Source organism: Monodon monoceros, unplaced genomic scaffold, assembly GCF_005190385.1.
Source record: "Monodon monoceros isolate NGI ecotype Baffin Bay Population unplaced genomic scaffold, NGI_Narwhal_1 Super_Scaffold_9, whole genome shotgun sequence".
NCBI classification, from domain to species: Eukaryota; Metazoa; Chordata; class Mammalia; order Artiodactyla; family Monodontidae; genus Monodon; species Monodon monoceros.
The window spans coordinates 52,287,162-52,310,027 of NW_021703786.1; the positions used below are offsets into that span (position 1 = coordinate 52,287,162).

General features: G+C 38.0%; 1 protein-coding gene across 3 annotated transcripts in view; it reads left to right on the plus strand.

Annotated features, from left to right (window-relative positions):
- Positions 1-22,866, plus strand: part of SSH2 (slingshot protein phosphatase 2) — a 245,111-nt gene that overhangs the window by 2,060 nt on the left and 220,185 nt on the right. The gene's annotated exons all lie outside the window — the stretch shown is intronic.

A 22,866-nucleotide genomic window follows, 5' to 3' on the forward strand; every position in this document is an offset into this window, starting at 1 on the left:
AGTGGGGTGGACTGCCTTGCAAAATAGTGAGTGCCCATTGCTGAAAGGTTCAGGCAAAGGCTGGAGGGCCTTTTGCCTAGGAGGTGGTAAAAGGGCTCTTTCCAACTCTGAAGATTATGTGATTTGAGAATAACTGCACTTGAAAGCTAGTAAAATATTTAAGGGTCCTCTGAAGACAAGTATCACAGGAATGGAAATTTAATATACTTTATTCTTATATGTGGTATTTTATGCTAGTTTTTGGAAAGTCACTAACATACCATCAGACCATCTTAATTCACCCCACCAGTAAACCTTTGGAAGAAAGTGGTTACCACGCCAGATTTTGGCTGAGAAAGCAACTGAAGGTTAATTGAGTCATGTAGGCAAACCAGGAACCAGTATTATATTGACATGATTTTCCCTGGGCATTGTTGGAAGCAGTTTATGCTGTAATTATAATATATGTGTATCACGTTATCATACTAATTTTCTTGAGGTGAATGATTAGTAGTACCATATCTACTTGCTGTAACTTAATTAGCCAACACTTGGTTATTTTAGAATCTGGAGGTATGTTAATAGGCACTTTTGACATAGGTAATTAAATTGATCATGTGGTAAGCTCAGTTGTTGAGCCAAGTGACTGATATTTCTACATCTACTTGCTATAGTAACCTGGGTATTTCAGTTTATATGTGGCCCTGGGAGCAAAGGAATCCTGAGACGTGTGTGTGTGTGTGTGTGTGTGTGTGTGTGTGTGTGTGTGTAACAGTCAGCATTGTTAGCATGACTATGACCCAGTTACCTTTCCCTTTAAATTGTTTTCCTATTCCACTTTATCCAGAGCTTTTTCAGTTGAGTTGTCTCATGGTCCTTGTGTTCCAGTATTTGACTGCTGTCTGACTTGAATATATTTGCTGTTGCATCTCTTGCTGCATGAATAAGTTGAGTTGTTTGTTTTAAAAGAGAACAGAAAGAATCTACAGAACCACAAAAGGAGAGATTTAATTTTGTGAGGCTGGAAATTTAGGGTTTTTTAATTAATCATATTAAGCATTCTGTTACGCTTTTTCACTGTAGGAGGTAAGACATTTTAATACCGTCAGCTCTTCAGTGTTCTTTCATTAGAGATTAAACAAATCTATTGATCATCTACTGGGTGTGAATGACTATTATAGTATCAAGGTGTATAAGATATTGACCCTATCTATCAGGGTCTATAATCTTGGGAGGGAGGGGGTGAGGGAAGGGACAGGGACTGGAGGAGGAACAAACATGTGAGAGTAGAAAAGGAGAGTGAGGGGATGCTACTGTATGTACATGAACAGCCAGTTTGTAAATGGCCATAAGTATTGTCTGAATTCAAATTAAGATAAATTCACTAATGGCAATAGTAGTAATAATAATATGTAACATTTAAGTGCCTTACATGGATTAACTTATTTACTCCTCACAGTATGCCCAAGGGAAATTGCTATTATCCCCATCTTACTGATGAAACTGAGGCAAAGAGCTATTAAGGAATGTACCCAGTGACACTCACCTGTTGAAGATGTAATTGAAACACAGATGTGTCTAACTTTAGAATCTTCCATCTTTTTCCTTCCTGGTAATCAAAGAGAAGTACACATAGTTAGGTGGCTCTTGAACTAGGCCTTGAAGGATAGGTTGAATGTTTATAGGCTGAGATAGAAGCTGGGAAGTAGAGAGTATTCCAGTGGAAAGAAGCTGTATACACCAAGACTTAGAGACAGGAACGTACAAGACATATCTGAAGGACTTATTAAATAGACCAGTTTGAAGAAGGATTTGTTTCGAAGAGTAGTAATAGATAAAGGTGGGGAGGCAGCTAGGGCTGCAAAGGGACTGCTGAGCTTAGGAATTTGAACTTGATAGAGAAGGTAATGGAGTGTCCTCAGAGGTTTTTGAGCGGATATGATCACAGTGGTGTTTTAAGAAAACTGATCTAGCAGCTGTGGGCCCGAGGGAGTTGAGAGGTAGGGCATGAGTGGAGCAGGTTAGAGGCTGTTACAGTAGCCCAGGTGTGAGATAATAAAGGCATGAACTGGGAATGTGAAAGAAGGGAAGGAAAAGGACAGATGCAAGGGATTGTGGAGAAGACGCAAAGGACCTGGGATTGATTGGATATAGGGGAGGAGGAATCAGAGATGCCAACTCTTGGAATATATTGTTCTAGATGTTTCTAACTAATCGGGGGCAATTTAAGAATTATCTCTTCTATCTGGTATGAATTTTCTGAATGGATACCTATATTGGTCCAGGGTTATATAAATACAGTGAAATACCATAAAAATCTTTTACTTTTGTAAAAGTGCTTTATGCTTTTCAGAGTGTCTTGTGTTCATGGTCTAATTTAATTCTAGAAGAGCCTCATAAGTTACGCAGGACAAATACCAAGGTTAAAAGGCTTGCTGAAGATTGCAAAACTGGTTGGTATAAGATCCTGCAGTAGAACTAAGTTCCTTGGCTCCTGGTCCACGGAGTGATAAGAGAGACAGCATATTAGTTTCTGATCCTGAGAACTTGACTGCCAATAGGGAAAAGGAATCAAGACTTGAGATGCAATCAAGAACTCACACTGTCTTTTGAGTTCATTTATATATTGTCTGTTTTGACTTTCTGTCTTGACTGTCTAGAACAGAATCATCCAAGTCTTGTACAACTCATTTTTCGGTGATACCCTTATTTGAAGCCTATTATCTCTTGGTTTACATAGAAATCTTATAAACTTGAATATTTAGTTTCCATACTCATAGAAGATTACCAGCAGCAAAATAGGAATGGAAAGGGGCAGGTGCTGCTAAAGGCAGGCTCCTTAAAGTTCTGGGAAATAATAGTTGAATGGTTTTACAGCAAGGGAAGAGGAAGAAAACCTATAAATAGCTGACCCAAGGAAAAAATTTAGCAGTTAGGGACTACTTAATGTAAGGACAAATACCCCTCTAAGACCCAGTACTCCTTCAGAGCAACTATTATATGGTTATAGTGATGACCCCAAATCATCGTAAGAAGGCTTAATCTTGTTTTGTCTTGGTTTAAGCAGTCGGGATTGAGTGAAGTGTATTTTCAGATAGAGATCCATCCAAGTTTCACCAAAGTCTTGATGTTGAGGATATGGGAAGGGGGAAGGGTAAGCTGTGACAAAGTGAGAGAGTGGCATGGACATATATACACTACCAAACGTAAAATAGATGGCTAATGGGAAGCAGCCGCATAGCACAGGGTGATCAGCTCGGTGGTTTGTGACCACCTAGAGGGGTGGGATAGGGAGGGTAGGAGGGAGGGAGACGCAAGAAGGAAGAGATATGGGAACATATGTATATGTATAACTGATTCACTTTGTTATAAAGCAGAAATGAACACACCATTGTAAAGCAATTATACTCCAATAAAGATGTTAAAAAAAAAGATGCACATTTTAATTAATTGGGCAATTCATATATATGTATATATAAACAAATGGGGATGTGGGATAAATAGATATTATTGAATTATATATATTCAGATATGACCACACCTCTCTCCCTAGTCAGAGAAAATAAAGCCATAGCAAATATGAAATTGATTTATATAAAGTATATACTTAAAAGTGATGCTTTTTAATTTTTTTGAAGACAGCTTTAGAAACTTTCTTGAACTGTAGAAATAATACATGCCAGTTGTAGGAAATTTGGAAAATATGGAAAAGCACAGAAAAGAGAATAAAAGATACATGCCATACAGCTGAGCGTGTATTTTTACATAGCTGAAATGCTGCTGTATGTATAATTTTGTATGCTTTTTAAAAGTTTTATATATATCATAGATGTATTGCCAAATCACTTAAATGGTTGCGTTGAGTAGTTATAACTCATTCTAACCATTCCATTATTGGTGAATATCTCGGTTTTTTCCTAACTTTTTTTTTCTATTATAAACTACATTGCAGTGACCATCATTGCGCATAAATATTTGACTGCATTTTGGAACATTTATTAAGATTTCAAGAAATACAATTACTGGATCACAGAGTATATACAATTTTAAGATTCCTGTTACATAGTTATACTTCCTAGGATGGTTGTTCCCAGTTAACATTTATTCCAACCAACATAGTGTAAGAATGCTCATTTCTCTTAGCCTTATTAACACTTAGCCTTATTCTCATTTTATTGTTAATCATTGGTAATTTTTGAGGATAAACAGTAGTACCTAGTTGGCTTGATATGCATTTTATTATTAGACAAGTTGAATATTTTTTAGATGTTTATTAGGCATTTTTGTTAACTTTTTAAAAAGATAATTTTATTGAAGTATAGACTACAGGCCCTAAAGTAAACCTGTTTTAATAAGTGTGCAATTCAGTGATTTTTTTTCTTTTTCTTTTTTTTTTTTTTTTTTTTTTTTTTTGCGGTACGCGGGCCTCTCACTGCTGTGGCCTCTCCCGTTGCGGAGGACAGGCTCCGGACGCGCAGGCTCAGCGGCCATGGCTCACAGGCCCAGCTGCTCCGCGGCATGTGGGATCTTCCCGGACCGGGGCACGAACCCATGTCCCCTGCCTCGGCAGGCGGTGTTTTCTTTTCAATCTGTGTATTCTTTTCAATCTGTGTATTCTCTTGATACGTTATGCATGTTACCCCTTTATTTATTAAAACTGTTTGCTTTTTAATTGTTTGTATTGCCCTTAGAATAGTCTACACTCCAGAGTTTTGCTAGCAAGACTTTTACTAAGGCTTTTACTTGCTTACCTCTTCAGCCTTGTCTCTTCCCAAGTCCCTGCCTTGCACACTGCTCAAGTCACGCTGACATGCCATGCTCCCTTTGATCTCTAGGCTTTTGCACATGCTGTTCCCTTTTCCTGGAAACCTTCCCTTCAGCTCTTTACCTGACTAATTCCTGCTCATCCTTCAGGTCTCAGCTTAAATGTCACTTCTTCTGGGAAGCTTCCCTGACTCCACTCCCAGACTATGGTAGGTGCTCCTTCTGTGCGCAACATAGCACCCTATACATACCCGTCGTGGCTCTTATCTCTTTATTGTACTTGACTGTTTGATTGCTTATCTCCCCAACTAACCTTTAAGCCAGAGACTGGGTCTATTTACATATTTTTGTATCACCAGGGTCAAAAATATTGGACTGTGGATCAATGGATGGATCGATGGATATAGTCATATTTAGCAATTTTTTCCATTTTGAGTTCTTCCATTGTTTTTAAGCACTGATTTGTTTCTAGAAGCCCAAAGAATATGACCACCCTTAAGACTTTTTAAAAATTTATTTATTTATTTATTTATTGGCTGCATTGGGTCTTTGTTGCTGTGCGTGAGCTTTCTCTAGTTGGGGCGAGCGGGGGCCACTCTTTGTTGTGGGCTTCTCATTGCGGTGGCTTCTCTGTTGCGGAGCACGGGCCCTAGAGCGTCTGGGCTTCAGTAGTTGTGGCGCACGGGCTCAGTAGTTGTGGCTCGCGGACTCTAGAGCACAGGCTCAGTAGTCGTGGCGCATGGGCTTAGTTGCTCCGCAGCATGTGGGATCTTCCCGGACCAGGGCTTGAACCCGTGTCCCTTGCATTGTCAGGTGGATTCTTAACCCCTGCTCCACCAGGGAAGTCCCTACCCTTAAGACTTTTGATAAATATTGCTAAATTGTCCTCCATAAAAGTTGAATCAAATTTTGTTGACGAGCTATGTATAAAAATGTCTGCTTCATCGTACCCTCATCAGCCCTGAATATTGTCATCATTTGTTTTCTTTATCACTTTAAGAACTCTTGTTTACTGAACATTTACTGTGTGCCAAACACTGTGCTAAGTACCTTACGTTCATTATATTGTTTAATTTTTACATCACTCCTGTGGTTTAGGTATTATTGTCTCTAATTTACAAAGAAAATTGAGGCTCAAGGAAGTAAAATGAATTACCCAAGAGTATAGGTCTGGTGTCTGACCCCAGAACTCTCTTCAACACTAGTATTTTATTATTGTTTTGAGTTGCCTTTTTTTTTTTAAGTCAGAGGTTAAGCATTTTTCAAATACTTACCATTATTTATTTTATAGTCTCTGTCTTTTAAGTCATTCATGTGATTAGCCCAGCTTTCTTCGTGGAGTTATTTTTGCCATATTGATTTGTAAATATTCTTTGTATACTTATAATATTAACCTTTTTCTGTTATGTTACACATTTTGCCTTGGTTTTCCTTTGCCATTCTGTTTTATTTGTTTTTTATTCATTTTGATGTACAGACATTAAAAAATTTTAATGCTGTCATCTCAAAGTCTGTGTATGTGTGTTTCCATTGTTTTTCTACTTAGTTCAATTTTCCATCAATAGAGTAGAGAAATATTCACTGATATTTTCTTAAATTGTTTTATAGATTATTTTTATACTTAATTTTACTGCATGGTGTGAGATAAATATTAAATTAATTTTGTTCCGAATAGTTAACTTGTCCCAGTTCATTTTATGAAACAATCACTCCTTTTTTCTAATTCCACCTCTGGGAAATACTACATTAGGGTATAAGCTAGAGTGTGTTCCAGTGAAGTTCCATTGTTCTTCCCACAGGATTTCAGTTAGGTTAGCACATATTATTTAGTATTCATTAAGTTGTGTGGACAGGAACTTCCCCGGTGGTGCAGTGGTTAGGAGTATGCCTGCCAGCACAGGGGACGCGGGTTTGATCCCTGGTCCAGGAAGATCCCACATGCTGTGGAGCAACTAAGCCCATGCGCCGTAACTACTGAGCCTGTGCTCTAGAGCCTGCGAGCCACAACTACTGAAGCCCGTGCACCTAGAGCCCATGCTCCGCAACGAGAGAAGCCACCACAGTGCAAAGCCCGCATACCGCAATGAAGAGTAGGCCCCGCTCACTGCAACTAGAGAAAGCCTGTGCGCAGCAACGAAGACCCAATGCAGCCAAAAATAAATAAGTCAATTTATAAAAAAAAAAGAAGTTGTGTGGACAGAAAATAAACTTAAACTAGCTTAGATTTTAAAATTTGACTGGTATCTGGAAAGTCCAGAGGAAGAGCGGTTCTTTGGTACTTAAAATGTGTCTTCAAGTCTCTTGTCCTTTCTATCTGGCTTTAGTGAGAGGGAGCAGATTCTAGATTATGCCCTGTCTGAAAAAGGCACCATGCAGAGCCCACACTACCTTTCTGTGTATCACCATTGCATATCGTTCCAGGTTCCAGCAGCTTAGAGCTTTGCAGTTTTTCCATTAAATGCCTGCTGTCATGTTGGCTACACAGTGCCTAGCCCATAGTAGGCATTCTCATGTCCATGTGTTTGATTTATTTGTTCATTCATTCAAGAAACCTAGCTGTAGTAGGGAAACTATTTCAAAAAACAAAACCAAGCAGTTTGATTATTGATATGACTCTACCCAATTTGAAATATGCCAGAGGTCAGGTGTACATGCGAGGTGAGACCTAAGGAATCTTGTTAATCAGCAAATAGGTACTGAGTGCTGTTTTGTGCAGGTAATGCAATCCATTTTCTTACTGTGGTTCTCAGCACCGTGTCTTTTTCTGATACATTTACAAACTGCCCTGCATTTTCTTGTGCAGCTGAGCAGTATAGCTGCTGTTCACAGTGTCCCTCATTTTTCTGTTTGTCAAGAGAAAGTCAGGTGAGGTGATCTTGGCTCTGAAATGTAATGAAAGTCCCATGGTTCCCTTGATTTTCTGAAAAGTGAAATAATTTCACTTACTTGGTGGGAGAGGATATGCTTAGAAAGAAATGGGTAGAAGTAATGTACTGTGTTACAGCCTAGATTTTTTGGAGCTGTTTGATTCATTTTTTTTTTAAAAGGTAATTTAGCACCTTTTTGTATCCTGTGCTATACTTGATTCTGAAGGTATCTATTTCTTTACTTTTTCATGCCAGGATTGGGGATCCAGCAGCCAGTTAGTCCCTGGCCTCGGGAAGCTTAGAGTATAGTGGAAAGATTGGTATTAAATAAGTAATTATTTTACAATGTAGTAATCACAATTGATGTATAAGCCTTGAGGAAGAGAAGGAAGGCCAGCAAGGACTACTGAGTTGAGCCTTAACGAGTGAGTGGAGTTGACCAGCAATTAGAGGGTGAGTAGCAGGAGGGAGGCAGGCATTTCTAAGCATGAACTTAAGGCACAGGGCCAGAAATGGCACGTGTGTGCTGGAAGCCACAAGCAGTACAGTGTTGATGCTGTGTAAAGGGCAGAAAATGGGGCTGAAGAAGCAAAGATAACTTCTTTTGAACTGTAACACATGTGCCCTTACTTTGGCTTTCCTTTAAAGTGAATTTGTTAAAATTTGTGATATGAGCAAGAAACCTTAAAGTATAACTGCATAGCTACCATTTTTCAAGTGTTTGCTGTGCTGTAGACACTGGATTCAGCACTAACAGGCATCACAACAGTGATTTGAAGAAGTACTATAATTGTTCCCATTTTACAGATGAAGAAACTGATTTTTCAGAGAGGTGTCTAGACTCCCCCAGCTAGGAGTGGCAAAGCCGGGATTTAAACTTTGGTTGTCACACTCAGAGACCAACTACTAGGTGCCGTTTGATTTCTTCTTCTTCTTCTTTTTTTTTTTTTTTTCGGACCATTTCGCTTCCTGTTTGTCCTCCTTTAGTTTAAGTCACTGCAATTTGAGTCATTTTGCTGCTTATGCCTTGGTACTTGATAAACTCAGTTCAGCAGAAGTTTGTTGAGAACCTTCTCAAGCACTATGGGATGATATAAGGCATTATCCTTGCCTTAGAATTTAAAAGTCTAGTAGGGGAAGGCAGCTATAAGCTAAGCATGAATTAAAACAAAACAAAACAAAGCAAACCCTAGTATGGTGAGGGCAATAGGAGAGGCACAAACCAAGTGTGAACATGGGAAGAAGATACCAATTCTGTAGGGCATGCTGGACAGGGAATGTTTAACAGATCAATTGGAAAAGTTGGAGGAGCAAAAGATTTTTGCAGCTAAGAAAATGAAAGATACGTTTATTACTTCTAAATATTAATCTCTTTCAGTTCCATTTACAATTAGAAGCCAGTTTTCTCTACAGGGTGATTATTGTAAGATATTGTTGTCTAAGGCATGGTAACCAGATACTGAAGCTTCTATCTTTGCAAAATCTGTGTTTGTAGATATTACCTTGCCCCTTGCCTGTTCTTCCTCTCCCACCTCTATACCTTCCCCCACTTAAAGAAAAACAACAACCTCTTTTTTACTGCCTCATATAGGTGAATGTATGAAATTATATTTATTGAACTTTAAGGGAAGACATTTCTGTGCAAGTTAATTATTAGAGCAATGATTTTCCACTTGTTGCTTCAGACAGTTTTATAAAAAGAGCAACAATTTGGGAGAGCTCTTTTTTCACATTTACGATATTTAGCACATCTCAGGCAGGAATTAAAGTAAACCACAGGTTAGCAACTCATAACACATTATCTTAGTCTATTAGGGAAGCTTATTGATTCTTTGGGGTTTAAGAAAGTGATTGTGGTTTAGAATAAAAATAGTATTTGCCAATGATTCTAATGTAAATCACATGGGAGTGGGGAAATCCCTAAAAGTATTTTCATTTCTCTCTTCTTAGCCCTTCAGAAATGCCTGTAGCAACATGAAGCAGTCTAGCATAGTGGTAAAGAGTGTAAGGTCTGGAAACAGCCTGCCTGAATCTGAACCCTGCCTTTACAACTTACTAGACTTAGACAACTCACTTAACTGTTCTATGCTTCAATTTGCCCACCTGTAAAATAGGGGTAATAATAGTACTTCTTTCACAGAAATAAGCATTAAATGAGAGAATGCCTTAGCATCATGCCTGGCACCAAATAAGCATGCACTTATGAAGTATTAGTCATTTTTATAATGATGGTGATTTAGAGTTGCTGTTTGGTTATTAAGCAATTTTTCGTTATAACACAGATTTGGTGGGGAGGATATTTGTTTTATGGCAGTATAATTCAAATGAATAGCCTATCTCAAGGGTTAGTTTCTCTTTACCTTTTTTCTTTCTTTTGTATTTTTTAACTCAATAATAGCTATATTTTAAAAATTGGGGAATCTCAGCTCTAGATGCCAATCTCCATGACAAAGTATGTTGTGTTTGATTTTGTAATGACCCTAGAGCACCATACAGAATAATAATGTAACTGTAATCTTTAAAAAATTTTTTCACTTGAGAGCTTATCAGTTTTCTAGGCCATGCTTAGCAGCATTTTTTTTTAAATTTATTTATTTTATTTTTGGCTGCACTGGGTCTGCGTTGCTGCGCGTGGGCTTTCTCTAGTAGCGGTGAGCAGGGCTACTCTTCGTTGTGGTGCATGGGCTTCTCACTGCGGTGGCTTCTTGTTGCGGAGCACGGGCTCTAGGCGTGCGGGCTTCAGTAGTTGTGGCACACGGGCTCAGTAGTTGTGGATCGCAGGCTCTAGAGCACAGGCTCAGTAGTTGTGGCGCACAGGCTTAGTTGCTCCGCGGCATGTGGGATCTTCCCAGACCAGGGCTCAAACCCGTGTGCTCTGCATTGGCAGGCGGATTCTTAACCACTGTGCCACCAGGCAAGTCCAGCAGCATATTCATCTGTTGAATGTTTGGCTATATGGTAGCCACTGTAAGTGGCCACCTTAGTTTGTATCATAGACTGAATATGTTGGTGTTTTTAATGATCGAGGTTATGAATCATGTAGCAAAATAAAACAGAAATTGACAGATTTTTTTAACATCTTTATTGGAGTATAATTGCTTTACAATGGTGTGTTAGTTTCTGCTTTATAACAAAGTGAATCAGTTATGCATATACATATATCCCCATATCTCCTCCCTCTTGCGTCTCCCTCCCTCCCACCCTCCCTATCCCACCCCTCTAGGTGGTCACAAAACACCAAGCTGATCTCCCTGTGCTATGCGGCTGCTTCCCACTAGCTATCTATTTTACATTTGGTAGTATATATATGTCCATGCCACTCTCACTTTGTCCCAGCTTACCCTTCCCCCTCCTCGTTTCCTCAAGTCCATTCTCTAGTAGGTCTGCGTCTTTATTCCCGTCTTGTCCCTAGGTTCTTCATGACCATTTTTTGTTGTTTTTAGATTCCAAATATATGTGTTAGCATACGGTACTTGTTTTTCTCTTTCTGACTTACTTCACTCTGTATGACAGACTCTAGGTCCATCCACCTCACTACAAATAACTCAATTTCATTTCTTTTTATGGCTGAGTAATATTCCATTGTATATATGTGCCACATCTTTATCCATTCATCTGTTGGTGGACACTTAGGTTGCTTCCATGTCCTGGCTATTGTAAATAGATATTTTTAAAATATGGAGACTCTGAGGACACTGAATGTATTTATGGGTTTAAATATATCTTTGTATAAGAAAACAATAGGTGAGAAGAATGATCTGTCTAATCCAGCTATACCAAGCAGTTGACAGTAGAAATTGAATGCAGCTTTTTGAAGATGCATTTCTAAAGCAACTGGATGAACTCACATATGATATAACAAGAGAGCTTTGGTTCAGACTTTGGTCGCACTTTGATTACAGTTTTTATTATTGAACCTGTCAGAAAATAGAAACAACCTATTTCTTCTTAGAGTACTGAAAAAAATTGCATTAAGATTTCTATAAGCACAATATTTTGATTTGCCTTTTTGATCTGTCTATACAAGCTTCAACTTTCTCAACTCAGCATTTTTATGCTGATTCTGTGGTTTCCAATTAAACTTCAAAGGAAATTGTGCTGGCTGTAAAGGAAGTCTGGTTAGGCAAGGTGTGGCTGAAAAATCCAAGAACTCCTCCACTTGCTTACAAAACATTCTTGTGGGATATAGAACCTTGAAAATTAAATATAGGGCTCTTAGGAGAAAGAACATATGCTTAGGAGATTTCCATTTAAGCACCATTTTTTGTAGGATTTTAATCTATAAGATTAAAACAAGAAAATTTTATTAAACAAAACCATGAGAAGTCTTCTTGTGTTCTTAAAATTGTCTTATAGAAGACTATAGTTGTGGTGCAAAGTGAAAAAGTTTAAAGGCCCAAGGATGATTTGAACCTCTCTGTTTCATGAGCTTGTTTAGAATGCCGGTACATGGAAAGTTAAAAAGAGAGGTATTACTCACCAAATTAGTCTATGGTTTGTTTCCAGTTGTCTTTTCAGGTGATTCATGGCACTTAGAGGAAGATAGTGTTTTAACAGGTCCCAGGCTTATGTTTTTGTTTCATTCTGTTTTTTCCATAGATTTTTTTCCACTTTACTGAATAGCATTCACTTGCAAACATTTATTAAGTTCCTACTGTGCATAAGACTTTATATCATTTAAGCTTCTAGTACAGTGTACTTTTTAAAACAAGTTGCCTTATCTTGAACGTGTGATGTAGAAAATTGGATGATTGAGGTTCTGTGTTTTATTCTTTATTCTTATATGCTGAAATCTCCCATTTGATTTTGTACTTTAAAATTTTGTATTCTATTTTGTGGCTTACATTTCTGAAATAACTGTAATAGTGATTCTCTAATTAGAAATAACTTTTCTGCAATAGTTGTGTGGACTCCAAAGTGAAACCTTGTAGTGTAGAATGGGATTACATGTGGTCCTAATTCAAAGACAAGGAAAGAAATTATTGAAATGGACAGTTGCCTTTGGAAGATATTCAAATATACAAAAATGTTATTTGAAAATGTCGATAGTTGACAATAGTTGGGTCAATAGTTGAGAAAATACCTTATAAGATAATTATCTCTTGACGCCTCCCTAAAATTAGGAAGTTCTCTTTTCTCATTTTCCTTTTTGCCTACTTCACTTGATTTATTATTGACTTTCTGAAATACCATTCAGGAAATTGAGAGCAGAATTTCTTCAAGATCAGTAGCCAATGTGACAGTGATATTGAAATAATGAATTTTTTTTAATGCTGCTAAAACTTTCTTGATTATATTCCTCAGAAGAAAAGTATTCTGTACACTGGCCCTGAGTATACTTTTCTTCACTGCCAAATCCAGACCTCAAAGGACAGTTTCTCTCTCTGGCTAACTTAATAATGATTTTATGTCTTAAATTCTTGTTCTTAAGGAAGTAGGCTGTATCGTAGCATAGTGGTTAAATTGACTTTAAGTTCTAGAGCCAGATTCTGGAGTTAAAATCCCAGCTCTCCCACTTACTAGGTGTAGACCTTGGGAAAATCACCTTTCTAAGCTTCAGTTTCCTTATATTACAGGATTTATGTTGGCTTTCATGAAATAACTAAATGAAAGCTTAGCACAATGTCTAGGACTATAGCATAGTGTTAGGTAACTGCTAGTGATTACTAATGTTAAGTAGATTTAATCCTTTGCTTTTGCACATTATTATATAATAGTATTTAATTTTTAAATTTAATATGATTATATGATTTGGAAGCTTGGCTTCCAAAGTGAACTTATTATAGGTGATATATTTGGGTCTTTACTGAATTGTGTCAAATATGTATTACTTTCACATGGGTCACTTTATGAGAAGTTGTACACCCTGGATTGAAATTAGCACAACCATCTCTGTAATGGTAATGAAGTGATATGTAATGAAGTGCACTTGAAGATAGTGAAAACTGTAGTTTGTGGTTATCTACGGCTACCCTTAAAGCTATTAAAATTCTTTTTAGATAAAGATGCAGTGACCTTTTGCACTAAGCATATGAGTCCAAAATTTAAAGCTCAGTGACACACATGAGTGATATTTAAAATAATTCAGCCATTCATTTATATTATTTGTCCAAAGAATTGACAAGGAATTTTCTTCTGAGAGTTGTGTGTCATTTTTTGAAACTGCTTCTAGTGAAAGTCTCCATTATTTAGCTATCCTAAATGACAGCCTTTTTGAAATGTCCCCCAACATCATCTCTCACCTGTGACATTTGAGTTTTTGTAAAATTCTGGCTTAATAGTTTTGGACATCAGAACCCTAAACCTTTTACCGGTAATGTACAGTGGTGGTGCAAGCTCACCTTATTGTTAAGATTACTGAATCACAACCCAGTCTCTTGTTTGAGGAATTTGGATGCAGTGATTTTTATATTTCCTTGCTACTTCTATGGAACAAATCCAGCAGGTTTCTTGGACCTTTGATGACTATTGAAATCTTGGGGTTTATTCATAAATATTGCTTCCTTGGGTTTCTCAGAGTTCCAGAACTAGAAAATTGACTATTCTAACTCCTGTTAAATAGTTTCTAGTTTGGTTCTAGTGATAAAGTTCAGAATAACTCATCTTTTGGGCAGTTTCAGGAGAGTTTTTGCTATAGTAAAAGCTCTGTACTACATCTTTAGTAGGAATTGATTGGAGGTTTTCTGCAATGCTAGGCATTCAAGTAGGCACCTGGGTTCTAGGCTAGACCTACTGAGAGGTATAATACAGAAGGTCACACATTTAAATGTGGTGGTGGGATTATGCAGGTGACCAAAATTAATGAAATTAGCCAAATGAGGCTTCTGGCAAGTTGGAGACTTTAAGCTGCATTGTCAGGGGCTGCCAATTGTGACCAAGTGAGAGTGCAGACCCAGTGTTGTGGCAAAAGTCTTCTATTTCAAGAAACACTAGTAATGCAGACTGTTACGTGAAATCTCTTGATTTTTCAATGTTGGCAACTGAATTGTCTAGGAATGATATTTTGGCTACAAGTAACAAAAGACCGTTTAAAACATAAGAATATTTTTGGCTTGTCTAGCAGGAAATCCAAAGATATATAGTTCAGGACTAACTCATTCAGCAGCTTAACAATACCATAAGGATCCAAGCTCTTTATGTCTTTAGGTTCTACCATTGATAGTATGTTGGATTCCCATTTTTATACTTGTCTCCACATAAAAAATGTCTGTTGTAGCTCCAGGCAGTACATCCATGTTTGATGCAAGAAGGGGTGAAAGGTACAGTGCCAGCAGTTAGCTTTACTTTTAATTAGGAAAGCAAAAGTTTTCCTGGAAACCAACCCCATCCCTAGCCGACTTCTCTTTAAGCCTCTGGCCAGAACGTAGGTCACATGGTTATCTCTAACTGCAAGAGAGCCTGGGAAGTGCAGTTATATGACTTTCCATAATAATCATTGAGTGGCAGCAAGGGAGAAGGATGTTTGGAATGTCTGTTGTCAAACTTTATCCATCATAACAACTAATGAAATTTAAAGAAATGTATCTTGAGAGCTAAACAGAACACATCCATGGCACAGATTTATCTTGTGGGCCACTAGTTTGTGGACACATTATCACAGCCCCGCCCCGCCCTAGTTTAGTACTCTACTACTTGCTCTGGCTTCTATCAGTTAGTTATTTTATTAGGGTTCCAGGGTAGCGTAGTGGAAAAGAGATATCTTTTCATAATGCAGAAAGAGTGTTGAAATTAGAAAGCTTGCATTTGGGACTTCCCTGGTGGCGCAGTGGTTAAGAATCCGCCTGCCAATGCAGGGGACATGGGTTGGAGCCCTGGTCCGGGAAGATCCCACATGCCACAGAGCAGCTAAGCCCAAGTGCCACGACTACTGAGCCTGCACTCTAGAGGCCGAGAGCCACAACTATTGAGCCCATGTGCCACAACTACTGAAGCCCGCGTGCCTAGAGCTCATGCTGTACAAGAGAAGCCACTGCAATGAGAAGCCCACACACCACAACAAAGAGTAGCCCCCGCTTGCTGCAACTAGAGAAAGCCCACATGCAGCAACAAAGACCCAAAGCAGCCAAAAATAAATACATATTTTTTTTTAAAAAAGAAAGCTTGCATTTAAGTCCTGGTATGAAGACTTGTTAGCAGTATAATATTGGACAAGTTTGCTTAATCTTTCTGTGCATCTCATTCTTCATCTGGAAAATGGGCATATAATATTGCAGTATAGCATAGTGGTTAAGTGCAGAGGCTGTGGAATCAGAAAGAGCTAAGTTGGATCCTATCTCTGCCAAGCAAGTTGCACGATCTCTCTGCTTGTTAATTCTTCTGTAAAATGAGGTTAATATTTGTACTTATTTCACAGCTTCTTTATGAAGACCAAATGAGATACAGTGAAGTCCCACCTTAGCAGGGTTTTAAAGTTAACATATAGGAAAAAATCAAATTATAGTCAAAATTACCCTTGAAAAACATCTCTTAAATCACCCATAAAGAGCAGTATTCATGATTTGGGCATACAACTCTGTAACTGAGACTGTCTGAGGGGACACAGTTTCTCCCATCTCATGCTCATTTTGTTGCATGCATTTTTTTTTAAATTAATTAATTAATTTACTTTTGGCTGCGTTGGGTCTTCGTTGCTGCGCACGGGCTTTCTCTAGTTGCGGTGAGTGGGGTCTACTCTTCGTTGTGGTGTGCGGGCTTCTCGTTGCAGTGGCTTCTCTTGTTGAGGTGTGCATGCTCTAGGCACGTGAGCTTCAGTAGTTGTGACACGTGGGCTCAGTAATTGTGGCTCTCGGGCTCCAGAGTGCAGGCTTAGTAGTCGTGGCACTCGGGCTTAGTTGCTCCACGGCATGTGGGATCTTCCCGGACAAGGGATCTAACCCATGTCCCCTGCATTGGCAGGCAGATTCTCAACCACTGGGCCACCAGAGAAGCCCCTGCATGAACTTGTTGAATGTAATGGCATGTAAAGTCATGTGAGCTGTAACATAACTTATATTTTCATTCATATTTATTCTCTTATGAGCACATGTAATCAAATTAGCATAAATTAAATGCATATTTGATGCAACTCGAGAGTTATTATTTGTGAGATGCTTAGCATGGAACCTGGCCCTTTTAAGCCTTCAATAAATGGTAGCTATTGCTGCTGGCATAGGTATAACATGTGCTGTTTTAGGATGAAGAAATTGAAGTTGTCCAGGACTCAGCTTGACTCCTGATGTGTAACATGGACCAGTGATGATTCTTTTTTCCTGCCACACCAGCCAAAATTTATAACAGATGAGTGTAGCCAAGGGAATAATGTCACTATTTTAGGGGTTAAGATGAGGGTTATGAATTGTATTTCAAGGGAAAACTCTAACATTACTGCCTCCAAATTTATAAGCCAAAATTAACATGATTCCCCCAAATATGCTAATTTTTTCTTTTTTGTTGTTCAAGTTGGATGTATGTCATTTACACAGAAGAATATTTTGATTTTTTTAATGCAAAAAATTTTTTGCTTGCTTTTAAATTTATGATGTAAAGGTTTTTAAAAGACAAAGTGATATTAAGTGGAATGCAAGATGTCGGGAAGCCCTAATGATAAAATTCATCTGGGAAGTCAGTCATCAAGGATGTTAATCGTATTCAAGTAAAGCTACACTGAACTGTAAATGGTTATAGGTGATCTGTATTACAGCATTGACACATATGTCTGACAAGATCTTATACCACTGACAAAAAGTACTTATTACGTATATAATGATATCATAATCTTTGTACACTTACTCTCTGAATAACATGCAGTTGTTGCTTAAAATACTTTGGGACTTCAGTTGCTTGGGTCAGATTGTGGTGCTTCAAATATAATTAATCATATAAAGAGTAAGGCATAGCTTAAGAAATTGCCGTGTAGGAAGACAAATAGACCCCCCTTTTCTCAGAGGAAGTACTTATTTTGCAGGTTACTATGGGCAAGGATGCAACCTCTGAATGTTTTTCTTGAGGATCCAGAATTTAAAAGTAAGAATAACCGTGATAGAAAGTAAAACTCTAAGATCAGTAATATCCTTTTGTTCAAGTGCTGTCAGGTACATTCTACTGGAAGTAAAGTTGTCTAAATTTGTACCTTATCACTCATTGCTTGGTATAGAGTTGTCTTGTTTTTAAACGAGGGAGGAAAATCTTGTTTTAAAGTGACTCATGTAGTATGTTAGTAATGGGGTGGGTGTTTCTTTGCTCAATATGAGAGCTAGTAATAACAGATACTGACAATTTTCCCATAGAATTTAACTCACATTGGGAATTCTCAGGAATCTGTGTACAGGTAGGTACCTGGTTCCAGAAGGTTAATAGTAAGAATCGTTAAATATCACTGCTATATGACCATGGGAATTTGTGTGGCATTTACAATATATGAGTTATAATTAGCTTATACTTTTAAGACTTCAAATATATAACAGTCTCTCTCATCTGTGATTATTTTTCTCCTAATGTCCTTTGAGACCCATTCATTTTCGATTGGATGATTTATCCATTTAGAGTTAATTAAATTCAGCTACTGAGTCTTATTTTATGGTGTTTCTTTTTTTTTTTTTTTTTTTAATCTTACTGTGGTTATGGAACTAGGTCTAATGGAGACTTGATTTTTGTATCTTTATAGCTGTGCAGGTATTGCCATGATACCAGGAAATACTGTTTGCTAGTAAAAGGGGGAGAAGTATGGATAACTGGAAAGATACTTAGACATTTCTTTTCCTACTTACAGAGATTTGGAGATGTTTTAAATTTCCTATAAGAGAAGTTGTATTGAAACGTAAGTTGTTTTTACAATAAGGAAGAGTATAGTTTTTAATAATAAATCTTCTAAAGCTAAGAGAGGTTTGGAGAAACTCTTGATGAAAAACTTAGGGAAAGGATTAAACGTAATTAAGGTTTTGGCAGCGTTGATGCACTTTGACTCTGATTGCTAGTCTTATCTTGGAGAGAATTACAGAGTTTTTAAAAGCAAGAAAATGTTTAAGGCAGATGTTGATGAAGAGTAGCCAATTTGGCTCTGGACTTTAAGTTTTTTCTTTATTTATCTGGAAGATTTCAGTTAAGGAGTTCCAGGATTTGAGTAATAAGATTAGCTTATACATTCAAAAGACTGTTGTCTAGTCCCCAAGGGAAGTGGACAATGTACTTGTGCAAATGTTGCAACTTTGCTTAGTATCTTTGGAGCTCCTTTTTTGGCATTGCCTTCAGTTCTTTTAAGTATCTCCAAAGGTAGCAAATCTCCTTTGAAGGTGAATTTGATTTTTGGAAATAGCCAAAAATAACTCATATCCATATCTGATGAATATTAATTAACCAATCTAAAACAGCTTAGTTGAGTGTCTTTCATATTTCAGGCCCTAAGGGTGTAAGAATGTTTAAAATAATCAGGCCCTGCCTTCAAAGTTGTGGGACAAGGGTTGGTACATAACCCTGGGGCAGATGGCACAACGAGAGACTGTTTAAGGGATTTGGCAGGGAGATGCATAGCAGAGAAGTGGACTCTAAAGCCGTATTTACAAAATTAATAATTTTAGTAAAAGAAAGGAAATGAAGATAGGCCTGTCTATAAGTTAGTGAGATAAATTTTTGTGAGTCATGAACTGGCTTAAACACAGTTTCCAAGCAGATATTCCAAAAATATTTCCAATAGTGGGATATCATAGAACCTCTTAAGATGACCATTAAAAAAGAACATTCATTGTGTTGGTTAAAAAATAAACTTTCATTAGTTTATTTTTTTGGAGGCTTAAATTGAATTCTCTATTTTTACCTTAAGAGATATTCTCAAAAAGTATTCAACATGTAAATTTAACATAGAGTTCCTCCATTGTTTCCTACCTCTCCTAGATGCCTCTCCCTACCTAAGGCTGAAGAAGATAGTCTCCTTTCACAGCAAATGTGAGGGGGAGAGAGGGAGAAAGAGGTAGTAAAACTGAAGAATATTTTGAGCTGATCCATCTCAGAGACAGAGTAGTTAAAATTAGATACTTTTTTCCCCCCTCAAAATGTTAAAGATGTTAAATGATAGAAATAACCTTCAGAGCAAAAAAACCAAATTATTGAGATTGGTTTTAGGGGAACAGGAAATGGATGATAAAGTGACCTTATAGTTTATTCCAAACCAGGATGATAATGGGAATGAAAGGGGTGCTAGTGGTCATTTCACTGCATGGCAGATGTTAACTAGGAAGTGCGAACTGGGACATATGGCCACTCTATGATAGAACTGGAATTTATCTTGATATTTATTGGGTGAGTGTTTACTGAGAGGGAAAATATTTTATTTGGAATTTGTTCCCATTAATATTCTTTGAAACCACCTCACATAAGTTAGTCATTTCTTCCTTTGTTTTCTCATAGAAATTTTATACAACTACATATATTTATAGCATTATATTGGGGTTATTTGTTTAAGGGTCAGCCTCTCTCATTAGACTGAGGTAAGGAAATTTTCTTGCTCCTTTTTGTAACCCTCTTAGTGTCGGAATGTAATAAATATGTAATAAATATATGTCAGTGAAGGAATGTTGATCTAATTTAATTATAGATTTCCTCATTACTAAAATAAGACAATTCTGGGGCTGATAATTTTACCTAAGCATATTGGATGGATTGCTTGTATTTCATAGCATTAAATAGGTTGAGGATGGATATTTAAATTTATAGGCTGTGTTTTACATTTGTTACAGAGAAAATTTAAAGGATAAGAATGAGATAACAAATAAACTCATGAAAAAGACCATTTGGAATTAACCATCAATAAAGTAGGTAGGAGTAGGGTTGAATTGACTTTATGGACAAGATAGGATGTACAAAGACATGACAGTATGATCATTTGTAGAAATACACATGATTGGATTTGTTTGGAGTGGGGAGTGTATGTCAGGATGGGGCATGGAGAGAGATGAAACTAAAGAGGACATATTATGAAGAGGCTTCTGTAATACATTAACAGGTTGAATTTTATCCTGAAAACCATGAGGAAATATTGAAGAATTTTAAGAGGAGGAGTGGTGTGATCAGATTTCGTGCTTTTGAAAGTTAGCCATCAGAAAATGTATTGGAGGGAAGCCAAGTCTACTTAGTTACTAAATTGGTAGGCAGAGGGAAGGATGGTAATTGAAAAGGAAGAGTCTAGAGTATGGCTTCAGTGTTTCAGGTTTGGGCAGCTGGGTGGAGAGAATAGTGCTGTTCACCCAGCTAGGGTGTGCAGGGGTCAGTTTAGATGGTAGGGTGGGAGGTGAGTATCCTGAGTTTAAGGTATATATGAAACAACTGAGGGAAAGTCCCAAGTTGGATAAATCCATCTGCTGCTCAGCAAGAAGATCTAGGCTGGAGACAGAGAAAATGATTGTGACCATTTACTGAGCTTCTGCTTAAAGGTGTAAATGTGTGACTACACTGTGGTAAATACTTTATATACATCATGCATTTAGTCCTTATGAATTAGTTATCATTATTCCCATTTTATAGATTATGAAACCAAGATCCGTGGTTGCACAAGTTAGTAAGTGTCAGAGTCACTTGTGGACTTTAGAGTTGGGTTGAAACCATGAGGGTAAATGAGGTCACTTACGGTGAATGTATAAGGTGAGATAAGTGGAGGACTAAGGCATGAGATAAGTGAAGCACTAAAAGTGAACTTTTGAGAAACTTAGACATTTGAGAGGCTAGTGGAGAAAGAAGATCCTGCAGATAAGACTGAAAAAGAACATCAAGAACAATGTTACCCAAAATATGTTCCTCCATTTGTCCTATGAGATAGTTCTTTAAAAGGGAGGGGGTTCTAGAATCAAGTAAGTTTGGGATGTAAGTTTGACTCTACAAATGCTGACCCCATCTTGTAGAGTCACAATGCGCATCAGTATTGATGTGAGAAATCCTGAGAAATATGAGAAATCCTGTAGTAGAGAAACCTGTTTAACTTAATACCATATTTCCCAAATCTATTTGATCATGAACCCTTCTCCCGCTTTTTTGCATACATTTCATTGACATCCCAGAACTGAAGAATCCAACTGAGTGTGGCATCACAGACTCTAAGCAAAGAGGGAGTTTCAGGAAGGAACTGGTCACTGTTGGATCTGATGTCTCAGATTGCTCAACGGAGCCAAGAGTAGAAAGTCAGTTGACCTTGGCAATTAGCAGGGCACCAGTGACCTATGTGAGAGCAGCAGGTACCGTGGAGTAAGAGGTCAGAAGACAGTTGTGTTGCAGCCGGCTAGAAGATAAATGAGTGGTGAGGAAGGAGAGGTAGCAAGTAGAGGCTGTTCTTACCAAACCTTGCCTCTGAAGGAAAGAAGAAAGTTAACTAGAAGAGAGTGTGGGTGAAAGAAGGGCTCTTTTGTGTTATTTGGAAGAGACTTGAGAATATTTTTCTTACGAAGGGAAGGAGTCCTTAGGCAAGAAGAGGGCCAATATATGGAAGGAAGAGAGGATGATTCATGGAGCAAGATTCTGGAGGACATGGGAGAAGTTTCCAGAAGATGGAGAGATTAGCTTTGGAGGAATGGGAAGTTTTACTCTGAGCTCTAATACAGTAATGCCCTTAGCAGCTTCTTTTCCAAGTAAGGTTGTATTTCTATGTCTACTTTTTTTTTTTTTTTGCGGTACACGGGCCTCTCACTGCTGTGGCCTCTCCCATTGCGGAGCACAGGCTCCGGACGCGCAGGCTCAGCGGCCATGGCTCACGGGCCCAGCCGCTCCGGGGCACGAACCCGTGTCCTCTGCATCGGCAGGCAGACTCTCAACCACTGCGCCACCAGGGAAGCCCTCTATGTCTACTTTTTATAGTCTTACTGAGTCTTCTTCCTTATTGTCACAGAGTTGGCTGTCGCTTTCTACTGTCATAGTGTCTTCTAGTAGTTCTTTACTTCTAGTTTGCTGCTTCTTATCTGCTTCCAACTAGAAAACCAGGAAATAAGCTGTTCAGGTTTGAACAGGAAGCAAGAGTAAATAAACTGAAGGTCTAGAAAGCATGTTGCGCCCCACCCCCAAGGGATGGAGTTCATAAGCTTTGGGACGTGTCTCTTCTGTACTTAGAATAGGCGAGGTGGTGGAAGGGAGTTGCTTTGGAATTTCTACATTTTCCAGATGAAACACCAAGTAAGGAACTTCTAGAAGTTTTTTATTTATATATATTTTCTATTGAAAATGTCTACTAGTACTTCATTTCTCTACTTTTTTAAATTCCAAAAGCCATTCCTTCATTTTAAAAAACTATATATTGTTCATACAA